The sequence below is a fragment of the Scophthalmus maximus genome, chromosome 11 (assembly GCF_022379125.1).
Source record: "Scophthalmus maximus strain ysfricsl-2021 chromosome 11, ASM2237912v1, whole genome shotgun sequence".
NCBI classification, from domain to species: Eukaryota; Metazoa; Chordata; class Actinopteri; order Pleuronectiformes; family Scophthalmidae; genus Scophthalmus; species Scophthalmus maximus.
In genome coordinates, this window is record NC_061525.1 from 12,663,125 (window position 1) to 12,678,577 (window position 15,453).

Here is a 15,453-nt window from a genome sequence, read left to right on the forward strand (position 1 = left end):
AGTATGTGATCTAATTCACTTTAAAAGTAAAATACCACAGATGACCGCTGGAGTACATGTTTTTGATTATGGAGAGCATATGCTACACACCTCAGGACACAATTAAGTACATCGACTCGAAGAAGCGTTTGAGTAAGATTGTTAAAAATAAATATGCTGAAGTTAAGCATGGTTTGCATTACAGTGTTTGCACAATCTATAGTCACTTAAGCCTAGTTTAATTTCTTATATATTCATATATATATTTCTTATATGTTCTCAATGTTTTATCAGCTTTGGATTTATATTATTTATATAAAAAACAAGAGCATAACTTTCACACTATATTACAACACTATTACATTACACACAATTGTCAATGTTCTAGTGTTTTTTAAGAAAGTAGTATATGTACAGCTGATATTAATTTTTGTTGATTTTATATATAATTACTTGTTAACCATATTGTGTTTATTAAATTTCAATAATTATAGTGAAATTATCCAATAAAAACTTCAGGTTAGGTCAATTTAAGTTATTAATAAGTCAAAATATTGACACAAATGCATTCTAAACTGAAATAACTCCGGTGCCCTTGATTCTGTCCAATCCCTTTCCTATACCCTGCACATTTCTCAATGTGTTACCAAATCCCCATTCTGGGAAAATAAAATAAAAATTCACCGCTAAGCTAAATAAACACATCACACATGAAAGAGGATTGATTCAGTGCCAAGTTTGCAAGTAATTATGGGCATGGTCTCCGTTCAGAAAGGACCCTCAGACCCCGTCCGGTTTCGGCTATGCAGCAAACTCTCTTCCCAAATCAGCAGACACAGGCAGACTTTACACTCGTCTTGCTGATAGAGCGTAACATCCCAAAGTGCACAATCCCTGCTGACTGCCCTTTGTTCACACTCTCTCTCTCACACACACACACACACACACACACACACACACACACACACACACACACACACACACACACACACACACACACACACACACACACACACACACACACACACACACACACACACACACACACACACACACACACACACACACACACACACACACACACCAAATCTTACTGACCATTAAGAGACCCAACACTATTCTGATTTTAAGCCACATATGATTGCACATGATTAAATTGTCACATTTTAGTACCGTGAGTAGAATACTGAACAAATATGTTTGGGCGTTTGCTCTGCTGAATGCTGTTTTTGTAGATTGTGGGTTGTGAGCTAAATTAAAAAAAATAAATAAAACTTTGGTCAGTTAATATGTCACAAAGCGGCCGACAGCTAGAAACAGACTGAAGGTGTCATTTTCCTCCTCCTGAGTTATTTGTTTCCACAAACTAAACTGTGTTTGTGAAGGCAAATTTAAGTTTTTACGGATATATTTCTTTTTTCAGCTTGTAAAGACAAAGTTAAGCTTACAACAAGTGTTGACACAGTCAAAGAAACTTAATTTCTTTTTCAAGGGACAAGCTGTCTACTGTTCAATTTCACTTTTTGTCTTCGACTTTAGATGTTGTACTATTTTATTGGTGGTTTTCTCTATCTATCCTTCTTTGTGAAGCCCTTTGTAACGGCTGTTTGGAAAGGTGCTGTATTAAAAAAAGTGATTCTTAATATTAAGAGCGTACTCATGGTGTCAAACTCTTTATTTCAGCTCAAAGTGGTTTCAGAACATTTCATGTTGCCTCCTTTCCTCCCAAGGTGACATTCTCTTGTTTATAATACTCTGCATGAATACAACTGATATGAGACTGTACAATCTCAATATTAATTTCTAAACTTTGATAAGGATAACCATTCGAACTGTTTGAATTCTTTACAGCGAGGACTGTCAGTGCCCAATCTGCCCGGCTACCTGATCTTTGCCAGCACCAACAGTGCAGCTGATATTACTGCGGTGACTAAATATAGCAGATAGCTGGATTAATAGATAACTAAATACAAAGATGAAGACCTTTCATTTTTATAATGATCGCAATGGTAACATCTGTCACTATTCATCCAATTCATGACAGTGAAGACAAACAGCAACACTATGTGTAGCTAAAGGGATTGCGTAGAGCCTTGGCACAAAAATAAATCAGCAATGCAGATATGGCTGCAGAGTAGAGGATTAGATTAAATGTCCATGTTATGTCACAGATTTTAAACTACATTTCTTATTTGGAGTGATCAATCCCACTGTTTCTTTGGATTTTAGTAAAAAGCACCCACTAGAAGAATGTCAGTAATATTATTTTATTGGCTTCATCAATCTCTTTTCGGAGAGGGTTACTGTTAACATTAGAAAAGGCTGCTCAACAGGGGTTGAAGCCATCTGGGACACCGCTGAGATTTACTTTCCATCACATTCCATCATTAATGATTGACATCATGCTTGTCCCGATAAATCATACAAATTAACATGTTTGACAAGCAGCCTAAACAAGTGAAGAAACTCTAATAAAAAAACAAAAAAAAAAACATTCTAATACATGACTAATGTAATGACAAGAAACTCGTGTCCAATGTGTTTGGGCCTTAAGGCACAGTCTCTGAGGTCAACACACCCGTTGTCCACATTTTTACATCTTTTACTTTTTAGATCTGAAAACAGTTTAATTTACTGGTGAATTAAACCATTGAATCATTTACATTAGCTCCAGTGCTATTTTTACATTCGTCTATGGCTGGTTATGACAGCACCGTGTAGTTAAACAGAGGATGGAATATGGTGTGTGCAGGGGAGCATTAAGTGGGCTGTAATGTCTGTGTGATTGCTGTAACAGCTCTGCTTAGCTTGGCTGGACTGGCCCACAGCAGCGGTCCCTGTCCTGGTTCATTTGGTCGTCTGGTCAGCTGTAAAGACGATTGGAACAGATTGCCAACAGTCCCTAGAGAGACTTCAACACCGACTTGGCCAAGAAGCCTCCCGCACACTGCTCCACACGCGTGCGCTCTCACATGAATGCACTTGCAGGCCGCTGCTGGAGCAGGGGGAGCCCAGTCTTTCCACATTCTTTTGAACCGGGGTTTCAAAGGAGGAAGTCTGCGAACATGTTCGCCCAGTGAATTTTGGCATGGCCAGCGATGTTTGCAGCTATATGGAGAGGCTGGGCCAGACAGAAATGGCTATCTCTCCGTACTGCCACCCTGGCAATAATACTAATCACCGAAAACAGTCACGGGTAAACAAATCCTATTAGGACCGGCCATCAGACCTAAGGTGTACAGTGTGTGTGTGCGTGTGTTCATCTCATCTAATGAAATCCCTTCCACTCGTCTGCAGGCAGAGAGAGGCCTTCTATCTGACTAATTCACTCTAATTACTCTAATGAGCCACAGGTGATGATACAGTAAGACTGATTAATTAAGTGGGAGGCGCCAATCAGGCATGTCTGATTATGCCAATCATATCGACGACAGACTAAATGAGATAACATGAGACAGACGCACTTTAATTGAGGTATCAAAAACGTCCGTGGAATTCCGTATGCCCTCACGCTCCGTCGATGCCAAGACAGATAGGCTGGTGGAATGACAACAAAGTTATTGTTGTGTACACAGTGTGATGTCAATCTGCAGCTGCCGTCTGCGCTGCCACAGTGACCAGGGGTGCACGCCGAGCACAGAACACCACACAAGGGATTCGCTTCAGATCTCGCTCCCTGCAGAATAATTGGGACTGTAACTGCTAGAAACACTTTGTTTACACCTAGTCTGCCATCACACATGCCAAGTAGTCTGCCCCAACTCCTTTAGTCCAAACACAAGGTGGGTTAACTGCTCCACGTTTGGTGTGTGTTTTAGACATTAATCTAACGAGAGTACCACTCGTCAATACAAGCCCGGCATAGGGAGAGATTCTCTTCATCTCTTACACTAACACCGTGTTAGTCACTCAACAGAAGAGGCTGATATTTGAAAAAGAAAACTTCTCTGTGTTCGTTACAAGGTGAGAATCCTTTCACAGCCAGTGTAGTTGGCACAGATGTGTAGGAAATGAAGTTTTGTTGTCCTTCCATTGCAGTCAGTAATCTCTCCTTTTATCTCCGACATGTCTGAGGCTGTTATGTGGTTATGATAGTAAACAGTGAAGGCGTCTGGAGAGATGTCTTATCTGAAATCTACGAGACCTATCTTTCAAACTCCCCCTCCATGTTCCCTCGCAGCGTTTCTACCCCCCCACCCCCCCCTATGTGGCTGACTGTTCTCTACGCCAAACCTGCAGTGTGGGGGTGGAGTCATGGGGTGGCGGCTCAGTCAGGAGCAACAGCTACGCTTGCTACAACGACACGGTACATGATCACAGATCACAGGCACGCCCCCTCAAAACACAGCAGCACAGATAAGAGACTACAATTCCGGCTGCTTGTCTGCCTTCCTACCTCTGACAAAGCAGGGTGCAGAACTTTACATGTGGCAGCAAACGCTGCTTTTTTTTTTTTTTTTCCAAAACCACACGGGGTTCGAAGACGCAAGTCATATCCTCCTGAATCTCCATTTTTGCTCTCACCCACTGGAGTCTGAGCCACAAAGTTTTCCTTACCTTGAGCTAACACAATAGTTTCACAGTGACAACTGAGGTTTGAACACTTTTTGTGCACATCACACCGTTTGTGCAACTGTGTGTGCATCTGTGTCTGTGTGCAGAGCGGTTGGGGGCGGGGGTCAGCCTACCACTCTCCACAGTCTAACAAGATGCTTGTGGTCCCTGAGCATTTTGCTTCCTTTTTTTCCCCAACACAGATCCATATCTACCAACAGCACAGGGGCTGTCAAGACTCACCTCACTGACGCTGATGCAAGCCTGGATCAAAAACAGCCTTTTTACACCACATCCTCGTTCATATTGATCGATGTTTCTCTGCCGAGAGACTGGTTGTTGTTTTATCTCCCAACATCCAAGCGTTAACTCTCCTGAAGCTAACTGAGAGCTAGTCATTATTTTGCCTGACCTATTGTCCGACAAAGGGTTTCAGAGGCCAGGCCCGAGCCTAAATACAAATATAATGAGACTAAGACGGTCTCGGGCATGAAGGAAGTGCCGCTCACTTGGTCTCATTTTGTAGAGTTGGAATTTAGCTAGAGGCCTGTGTCACAAAGGGTGAGTGGTGTGGAGTGTGCAATGGGAGGAGAGGGGTACGGCGATATGCTGGGGTGTAATGCATTGGTGAAAGGGCAAGATTTTTCATCCCTGCGTTTACAGGGTGGAACGGCTAGGATATTGAGATCTGAGATAGGATCAGAGGGTAGTGAGCTGTTTCAGCTACGATAAAGGCCACGCATTACAAACAGAGCACAGATACAGAGAGAGGGAGACCGAGAGAGAGAGACCAAGAGAGACAGAGAGCGCGAGAGAGAGAGGGGGAAGAGACTATCACACCTCTCATCCCTGAATTAATGCCTCCATTCTGCCAGGAAGCTATTCTGTGCCAGTGTGAGGAGATTGGGGAGGGGATGAGTGCACAGATACGGACTAAAAAATGGTAACTGCGATCATGGAGAGGGGCGATAGGGATTAATCAAGTCTGGAAGAGGAGTGAGGCTCTCCAGGCCCCATGCGCATACACAATGCTGTGGCCCAGGGACTCTTACAAGCAATTGACATCGCCACGATTAGTTTATAAGACATCAGATGCAAGTTACCAAAGGTGGATAACGACAGGGTCACAGATGCAGGCCGGGAATATTGTAATGTTGAGGACATCCACTCATCATCCTATACACTCATTTGGCCTCGAGAGTCTGACCTCCAAGAGTCTGACAGTGGAGCAATGCTAAAAGAGTTCCTCTGAGATTTGTTCGCTTCTCAACCATTAACCTACTGGATTTGTACTTTACAATTTGTACTTTGCATTTAAGCTTAGGTTCTTGGCACAGTTACAGGACACTAAAGAAAAGTGTGCATCACTCTCATGTGCCTCTGGTACATTAAATCGCTGCTCTGCATGATGCCCTTTTTCCACATTTTAATTTAGACATGTCCTGTCTGTGTTTTGTTCCAGTAATTTTCTAGACGCCCGATGATGACACATCAGCATGAGTTGTGCCATAGCCTATAAAAGCATCACATTGACTTCCATGCATAAATTAACCGCATATATCAGGATGCCCAATGAGGTTAGATATCTAGACTCTTTAATATGTCCAGAACAAACGTCACTATTTTCTACCATGGCCTAGGCCTCTAACTGAGTTTGACACCCATGGTCTATATGATCAACGTCAACAGAGCATGTCCCGGGGCTAAGTCTTACTCAGCCCTTTATGAGTAAGAGTTTTCTGCCCTGCATGCTCGATTTTGAGAGGAAAGACAAGGAAACACAGCGAGAAAGAGAGAATGAGCATAGCTAATCTTTACAGTAATGACAGAATAATTAGCTTGCGTTAGGCTAAGTAATGGGTTGTAATTATATCATTTATTCTCTGTTGAAAGAATGTGATATAAGGCCTGCACAATAAAGGAAGAGGAATTGAGCTCGGTGGGAAGTAGGATGGAGCATGTGTAAGAGCTCGGGCTCTTTCTATTGATTGATCCAAACATCAAACGAACCACTGGAGTAAGGGGGGGAGTGAAGGACAGCTAAAAGCTATTTGGAGCCTTCAATGCATAAAAGACTTGACCTGTTCCACACAGCCTACATATCAAAACCATCAAACAGCAATCAATAGACCAAAGCGGTCAACTCAACAAACCGTCACCCTACTAAAACATCAAACCCCCGGCCCAAGCGTCAGATGATAGGCTACACTCAGCTTATCCATTACCATCAGATAAAGAGGAGATAAAACACAGAGCCTAATCCTTTCATGTGTCGTGACAGCCACAGCAGCCTCCTAGGCATTCCTTCAGTCTGGCACTCAAATAGTTTTATGGCGGAAGGCAGCCATTCAGTCAGCCAGTCAGCCAGTCAGGGCTGTTCTGGTCTGTTTGTCTTATTTCACAGTTTACACGCTGTTTTATAGGTAGTTATTATGGTCACCATGGTGATGCCATACGTTTTTATGGTTTTTTGGTCTGAGGGCAGAGTGTAATAAACGAAAAAAACATACACGCATGAAAACAAAGACTCACTAAACACACTCCTGCTGTGGAAAGGTCTCCTGTCCCTCCCTTCCTCCCTCCCTCACTCTTTATCTGTCTCGCCAAATGCCTATCTCCCTACTTTCTGCCTCATGTGAAACATGGATAGGCTAATGTAGAATTGTCCTTTCCCATTCCACATCTGGAGCTGATCAGAGGGCCTCCTGGAAGTTGAGGCCTCTGGGCCTATTAATAACCATACCGCTGAACTCAGGGTCAGACAGCAGTCAGCGGATGAGCCTGTGTCTACTAAACACAAGGTCCCTTCCCCCTTTCTCAAGAGGACAACTCTCACTTTCAAAAAAGGAGACTGCAAGCTACAGAGCTTAGCCATGGACATCCAGCTTACTCTATTAAACTGGCCCAAACACAAACTCCAACTTTAGCAGGGGCTCACAAAAAGGAGTGAACAAAGAATAAAATTTAAATATTTTGAATTCACATTGGGTCATTTTTTTGGAAAAATTAAAAAATACATAAACAGCCCAGGCTACTTGCAAGACAATTTTCTTTCTTTAGTTGTTTTTTATCCCGTCTTTCCATGTGAAAACAAGTTCAAGTTCAAGGAGGCTAGACCTGTTAAAAGACAGATGGTGAAGTCATCATCTGTTAGCTCCAAAGGTTAGGCCAGTCAGACAGCCCAGGTCACACAGGGGTCTGCAGGGTCAGACCACCTCTGAACCCTGGCTCCAGTCTGACAGCTGCTCAGGTCAAAGATCAGGGAGAGGTTAAGACGCTGTCTGAGGACGTTCAATGAACTTAACAGATACAGGTTTGCGTCATTTGTATAGAATTCCCCACGTTTTGTTGGACAAAGCCACGGACCTGCGATAAGGATTTAAATTTTACATTAGGCAAAGCCTGTGCAGTTGTAACAGCAGGACTGAAGTTAAAACTATTTTATCTGATTTCCAGTATTATCTAAATTAGCATGGCGAGCACTGCAGCAACTTTGGTTCCAAGTTTCCCCTGACTGAGCAAAGTTTCACCAACCTACGACATAAAACAATACCAGAGTGAACGCAGAGGACAATTTGTTAAGCATAACCCACCCCCACCCAGCACGCACACACACGCACCTGTGAATACAGGGTAGTTGAATCATCATAATCGGTGGTAGTTTTCTGCTGAGCCCAGCCAGCAGTCTGTGTTATTTTTAGAGGGCTGACACAGAAGCAGGCCGTCCATTTACTCTGTGAGCTGGCAGCAGGACCATCACAGCTCTGGTTGCTTTTAAACTACCAAAATGGGAATGCGCTCAACATAAACACTGCAGAGGTGTGGGCACTTACAGAAATGAAGTTAGCTCAGATTCAGAGCCATTACAATTCCATTACTTTAACATTAGCCTCCTTATAACATAAGGTGCGGTATTAATGCCAAATCCACACAGAGTTACTGACTGGCCACTGAACAAAGGCTAGAAAATCAATACAATTCTTTACCTAATCTAGCATCTTTAAACTGGTGTTAAATCGTTATTAAAACATCCAACATTCATTGCTCTTATAGCTGTGAGGACACACACAAGCTGAGGTATTTATGAGAAAAATAACACCAGCTACTGCATTAATACATGAGTCAATAGAACAAATTCAAGAGAGTGATTTTATCAAACTATTCATTGAGTAAAAGGGTAAAAGTATATTCTATTCTTTATTTAAAAAAGGCGAATGAGGCGGTTTTAAGGTGATGTAAAGCAATCGACTGCTCATTCTTGTATTATTTTAGTCAAAAAATTAATTTTAGGATGATAAAATACATACAGCGACACATTTCAATGCCCTTGGATGAACTGAATACATGACAAAAGCAAGTGAAATGGGAGAGAGCGACAGAAATTGGAGTGAGAACTGAGGCTAAAGGTTGAAGGCTGTTCCCATCTTTGTGACTGATGTGTTGAGCCTGAAGGCCAGCGATGGATCGAGCAACTGAAGCCATGATTGACATTGAAAATTACACAGAGTGAACTATTAGCAGATAGCAAGCCATATCATAATTCAGTCCCTACACCATCAAAGTGCACCAATATCATAATTCAATACCAAGAACCATTAGCTTGCAGCACACCAATATCATAATTCAATCCGGAGGCCATCAGCCCTTGCCAATATCATAATTCAATACTTGGACCATTAGGACACACCAATAGGCCTATTAGAATTCAATACCTATGGTCAATGATCTAAGAGGACACTGATACTGGAGTCATGAGTCTGATGACTTGGGGAAGGACCTGCACATAAGGCTCCTCTGGCCTTATTTAGCCCAGACTCCTTGATAACAGTGAGATAAACAACACTAAAATAGGTAGGGCTAGTGGTTCTCCAATAGCTCGTCTACACCAGATCCCGAAGGCCGCAGAGTATTTGCTGCAGAAACAAATTTCGTCAGGCAGGGCAACACGATTGTGGAACAAAATGAAGCATGGCATTAGCTTCAAACTCAGCAGTGCACTCTGCCAAACTTGTCAAAAAAGTTTTCGAACACTGGCCCCCAGTGTGCAACCGTCTGCAGTTGGTCTAAATTATCACATTGTGGTACCTTGTGGGAATGGGACTCCCATTTCGTTTTTCTGGTCCATCGCCTCTGTTTATATTTCCATGTTAACGTCGTGTTTAACTCTTCAGAATACTATTAAGTCTCGTCCAGGCTTGGCTTGTTGGTTCATCAGAAATCTGCACCTTAACAACCAATCAGACTCTTTCGAACAGCTCAGATTTCCTCGGCTGCCTTAAGCCCGTTTTTAACCAGAGTTGTCATTATTCAAAGTTTCACCACACGTTGCTTAGGTTTCCCCACTTAACTCCAATCCTCATGTATTACATCTGTTAAATGACTCTGGAGAGTGGAAAGTATGGTAAAGAATGATGGATAACTGAAAAATGAAATAAATGACTATGATGACTGACAATCACCAACTATTTTGACAATCACTTCACCTTTTAAGTAATTATTTCATGCTAAAACTGCCAAACGGTTATTGGTTATAGCTTCTAAATTGTGAAGATTTTCCTGCTTTTCTGCATTTATTTAAGTTTTTGACTGTTCACACAAAATAGTGACAGGTTTTATTTTTAAACCATTTTCTGACATTTATAGATCAAACAATTAATGAAATAATTGAGAAAATAATTGCTAGAGATTACTCATCTGCAGCCCTAAAAGGATGTTGGGTTTTATGTTTAGCTTCATTTTTTTGTAGGTAAAATACCTCTGAAAATAGCCAAAGCAACAGGGTACTATTCGATAGAAGGTTGGGATTTTAGATAAACCACACCTTGATGAAGATGAGATGGAAAAAAACATAATTGGAGAGTTAGAAAAAAAAAAGAAGCACTAGTAAAGCAAGTGTGACCTGATTGTGTTGCTGCATATGGGAGGATGGTCTGCACCTTACTGTGTGTTTGCATTCTTACTTTATCAGTCATCTCTGAAGAAGAACAGATATTTTCCCTTTGGGAATGCAAGATTTTTGTTTACTGAAAACCTCAGGCTTAATATCACAATACAAGAGCACATCAGCCTCAGAGGCACCGCTTCAAGTGGACGCTTGATTCTCAAATAAAGAGGGCAACATCCTGATACTTATGAAGTGGAAACAGACCAGTGTATTCCAAAGGGAACCTGAAGAGAAGTGTCCAGTCACCGAAGCCCATGCTCTCTCTGCTGGAATACAGAGCAGCAGAATAATGGATGCTTCTGTCATGAGATACGGTGAAACTCTATGATGCTGTAGGTGAGAGAGACTCCAAGTGGGTCTGTAAATAATGCCTGCCACTTGAAAATAGGTCCATGGAAACTGCCCCCTGTGCTCTTGCCTCTGGTTGTTTGGTAGAGGTCCTGTCTGTGTCGTTACATTAAAGTGTTTTAGTTATAAGTGCTTGGGAACATGAAGACAATACATCAAGATTTGGGGGTGATTATGAGCCACATCAAATATTAATTTCGACCACATTCCGATGCACAATAAAGTGGGGTGCAAGTTACTGATTTCCAGCTTGTAAAAATTTAGTCCAGCCTGGAGCCTGTAGAGAGTTTGAACAGCACAGATGGCACAAATTAATAACATTTTATTTAAGTATTGACTCAGTAAGCCAAGACATAAAATACTTTAAAATATTGGCTGTCACACTACCTCTAAAAGATATTTTTATTTTTATGATTTATTGAAGGCTATAAAATCTGTGTGGTTTAAAAACTCAAATATAGATTTTCTTTTCTAAATTGAGCCAGTTGTTTAAGGACAATACCACAAGTTTCATATCCTACATACTATATATACACTATAAATTAGAAACTTGTGGCTATTTTCCCAAAGCTGTACCCTCTAAAGTAAAAAACGAGGAGAAACTGTAGATGATAAAATTTATGTTTTAGTGACGAAATGCGAAGCGTTGAAAATATATTATAATAGAAAGCCAAGCAAAAATAATAACGATACGACCAAAAAAAACCTTTTTCATCACCTCCGTGCTCTCCACCCTTACAATGTCACCTCTCAGTCTCAGTGTGTTTCAAAGCAGCAGGAACATTGTAAAAGATAAAAAAAAGTTATTATGTTCAGGGAAAGCAGTAAATATGCTGAACAGAAGGCAGCAAGAGAAATTTCCCATTGGCTGTAGGCCGCTCTATTATTCTGTGGTGTACACAATTTGGAATGCTGTAATTTAATTTTTAACTGCTCATAATAACTCTGTTGTAGTCGTGACAATACATTTTGAAGGCGGCAGAAGACGTGACAGTCACTGCATCAAAAAGTGACTGTCTTTGTGATCTCATCTGACCCAGATTTTTAAGAATTTCTTCAGTCTATATAATCTTTGCATTTGTTGCAACCAAATATAATCAACTATTATCTAGACACAAAAAGAGTACTTGCCATCATTACCAGGATTATTATCAATGTTTTATATTATATTATTAACATTTTATATTACAATATTTAAATTGTGTATTATCACCTGGACCATCTCAAGGCAGAGCAGTTGTGAAATGAAACAATTGATTAAATAGATGTTTCATACTTATTTAAACAAATTCTACGAATTGTGGAAGGAAACATGTTTGTCACGCACTTTTGCATAAAGCCTGAATTAAGAGCTTCTGTCTCCCTCTGTTTGGGTGCCCCTATTTTTAGACTTCTGTTAAATGCTTTTTTATCTTTTGTTCAAACATCAAAAGGCATTGGTCAAAATTTCTTTTAACACACCAATGTCAAAACAATGTGTTCAAGATGTTTGCAATCGCGGAGTATTGTATATTTACTCATTGTGTTAAATCAGATAAACCAAGTCTGGTGCAGACGTTCTTCAAGACGCAGGGAGAGGTTCGAAACTGAGTGCAAGTGTGACGTACAATAAATTGCGGAGGACTTGGGGGAGTATGGGCCTCTGTTGAGAATTAGCCACTGATAAGGTATATGAACACTGTTTTTTTTTTTTTCTTCCGTTTTCTGAATGCCACACATTCTTCTCCGTCGTATGGAGGTTATCCATTCATAAGGATTCACTATAACCTCTTAGAAAGTAGCATGACAGAGCCCAACCGAAGAAGACGGAGGGCAGACCAAAGACCTGACATGCACTCATCCCTTGCTCTGACTCACGCTTAGTCGCTCACCACCCACCGACACAGTGAAACCTCAGTCCCAATGCCAGGTTTTGTCACTGGGCAGAGAACCGGTTGGCTACAGTATAAGCATGACGTGATGCCCCTTCCTCTTTGCTCCCCCAGCCTGTGCAGCAACAGAGGGGTAAAAATATCCCGCCAGTGAGTTCAGACAACCAGCTCATAAATTAACACTAAAACTCCTGCAGACAACAGCGGGCCAGTCGCTGAGAGATTTAAACCACTCAGGTTGCCACTGACCACCACTCTGGGATCAACTTACAAAACCCTTTTCCTAAATTTACCCATTAGGAGGTGGTTAACAAGAACGAGCTCTAGATCAGTTTTCATCTAAGACACTATTTAGTTGTCCACTAACGTAGCGAAGTATTTTTCAAAATGGCTCTGGGGCACTTTGTTCCATGAAATGTTATGAGGTGAGGTGTAGGCTTTTAGGCCTAAATTGGGAATTGTGTAAAACAGAAAGGCCTGTTCCTTATTTTCCAAACTTATATAAAAAGTATAGGTTGGGGCTCAGCTATTCACTCATATGTTGTAATGGTCCACGTGTAATGAAGTGCAATTTCTCATCACTCTCAAGTAAAAACACAATGTTCCAGCAAACTGTTTGACTTGGTAAAAAAAAACAAATGAAAAAAAGGGGGGGGAAAACAACAGGACAGAAGAGTGATGATCCCCTCTAAAGAAACGCAACTCTGTAATGGACGAACAGGGATTACAGACGTTAAAACCTCCTCCATCTGTAATTTACTGTCACCCTGCCATCATCTCTGAATCACTGATCCATTTTGCAAGTGTTCGAGACCTTGCTAAAAGCATCACTGTTGCACCCATTTGTGTTGGTAGTGGTGGTGGTGGTGGTGGTGGTGGGGGGGGGGGGGGGGGGGGGGGGGGGGGGGGATCACGCAGAGAAGACAAGTTAACAGCTCGCTGTGCTGTTTCAAAGCACTCTCTGTCCTGTTACAACCACCTAGCTAGTTTCTCACACAGGGAATAGGACACACTGATCAAATAAGATTTTAATGAACATCAGCAGTTGGAGCCTGAGGAATAGACTTTATGATGGCTTAAAGCTACTGACAACTAGGTTGGGTCGGATTTTCATCATCAAAAAGAAAACAACAAAAAAAAAAAAACGGGGAAAAAAAACATTCCTTTGCTGGTGCGACTCACGTACACAAAACAGAGCGATTTTAAGCGCACACTGTCCATTCGATCACAAGGAAGAGGGAGCGGAGAACGCAATTGGCTGACAAGGCAGCGTGTAGACCATGATCATATCATGCCAACCTCACATTATCCTCAAAAAATGGATAAAAAAAAGGTTCTCCTCTGAAGGCTTTCCTCTAGGAGCCTCTCAGTGGGAGGGAGGGTAAATAAGATGTCATCAATAATAGACAGTGAATGTTCTGAGCAGTTCTGCACGCACACGCACGCGCACACACACACACACACACACACACACGCACGCACACACACACACACACACACCAGCTCCGACTGATTCCTATCCTGCAGACAGGCCTGCCAACCGCCAGCCTTTTTGCACACGCTCAGATTCACTGTCCTGACTAATCGCTTGTGATAGGGGCCTTTGCCATAATTACCCAGGGCCTTATCACAAACTTATGCGATGCATTTTTCATGTCCTGGCTGCTGGCAGTGCCTTCACTGTCCGCGCTGGCAGTCAATCTATGAAAAAGACGGATCTCAGACAAATTCACACACTCACACCAGTTCAAACAGGGCGAAATGGGTGAAAGCAGGGTGAAGGGCCAGCGAAGAGGGGGGGGGGGGGTGAGGGAGAGAAAGATTGGGGAGGGGGCGGGGGGCAGGAAGTGGTGGGTGATAGATAGTGCAGGAAAAGAAAAGAGAAAGCAGTCTCAAATGTTTTACATAATGCATGAACAAGGGGGCACGAGTAGGAGGACCAAACAGGATCAAATAAATAGGAGAAGTGAAGCCTTGATGATGTGGCATAAGTGCAACACAAAGCACGCTGGGAAGACTTGCTCACTGTCCTTTTGTCTACCCCGTCATCGGGGCATCATGACCTAAATAAAAGTTTAAATCCCAAGCCTGTGTCATGTACAAAATAATGTATGAACAATTGGGCTACAGCCCGCATAATGAAATCTTATGTTAATGACGACCGGGCGAGCGGGCCACTAATATTCATAAATTGTGATTTGAAATTCAGCAATGCACGTTAAATGCCACGGGGGGACACAACAGTGCCATTGTCTGCGCGTCTGGTGATGGGTCACACAGGCTCTAACATACACACTCCATGAAACAGGCCCGACATCCCCTCATATTGTTCGCTCCGTGTGGATCTCCTCCGTGCGCGTCGAGCCTCGGCGGCGTGCGCGAGGCCCGGCGCATTTCTGGAGTTCATCACAACCAACAAGGTCACGTTGGCGCATATTTTTTCTGCTATTTGTTTTTGCTCTAATCGCGTCGCGTCAACAAACACCCGTCCCGTCCACTTCCACAGACGTGGCAATGTCTGTTAAAAAAAAAAAAAAAAAAAAAAAAAAAGCCTCTCCGTGTGTAATTGCCGTCAAGGGGGGAAACCGGAAAAAAAAAAAAAAAAAAAAAAAAAAAAGCGACCGAGTTGATCAACCACATTGACGGAGACGACTTCGATATAACTGCCTCGAAGCCGTTAGCCGACCCGGTTGCTAATGTTTTCACTCGCGTTCACCTAAACTTACATTTGACAGTTAAAAGCAGGGAAACACACAC

At 42.1% G+C, this 15,453-nt stretch overlaps 1 protein-coding gene across 7 annotated transcripts in view; it reads right to left on the reverse strand.

Annotated features, from left to right (window-relative positions):
• cux1b (cut-like homeobox 1b) overlaps positions 1-15,453 on the reverse strand; it is a 62,487-nt gene that overhangs the window by 46,219 nt on the left and 815 nt on the right. The gene's annotated exons all lie outside the window — the stretch shown is intronic.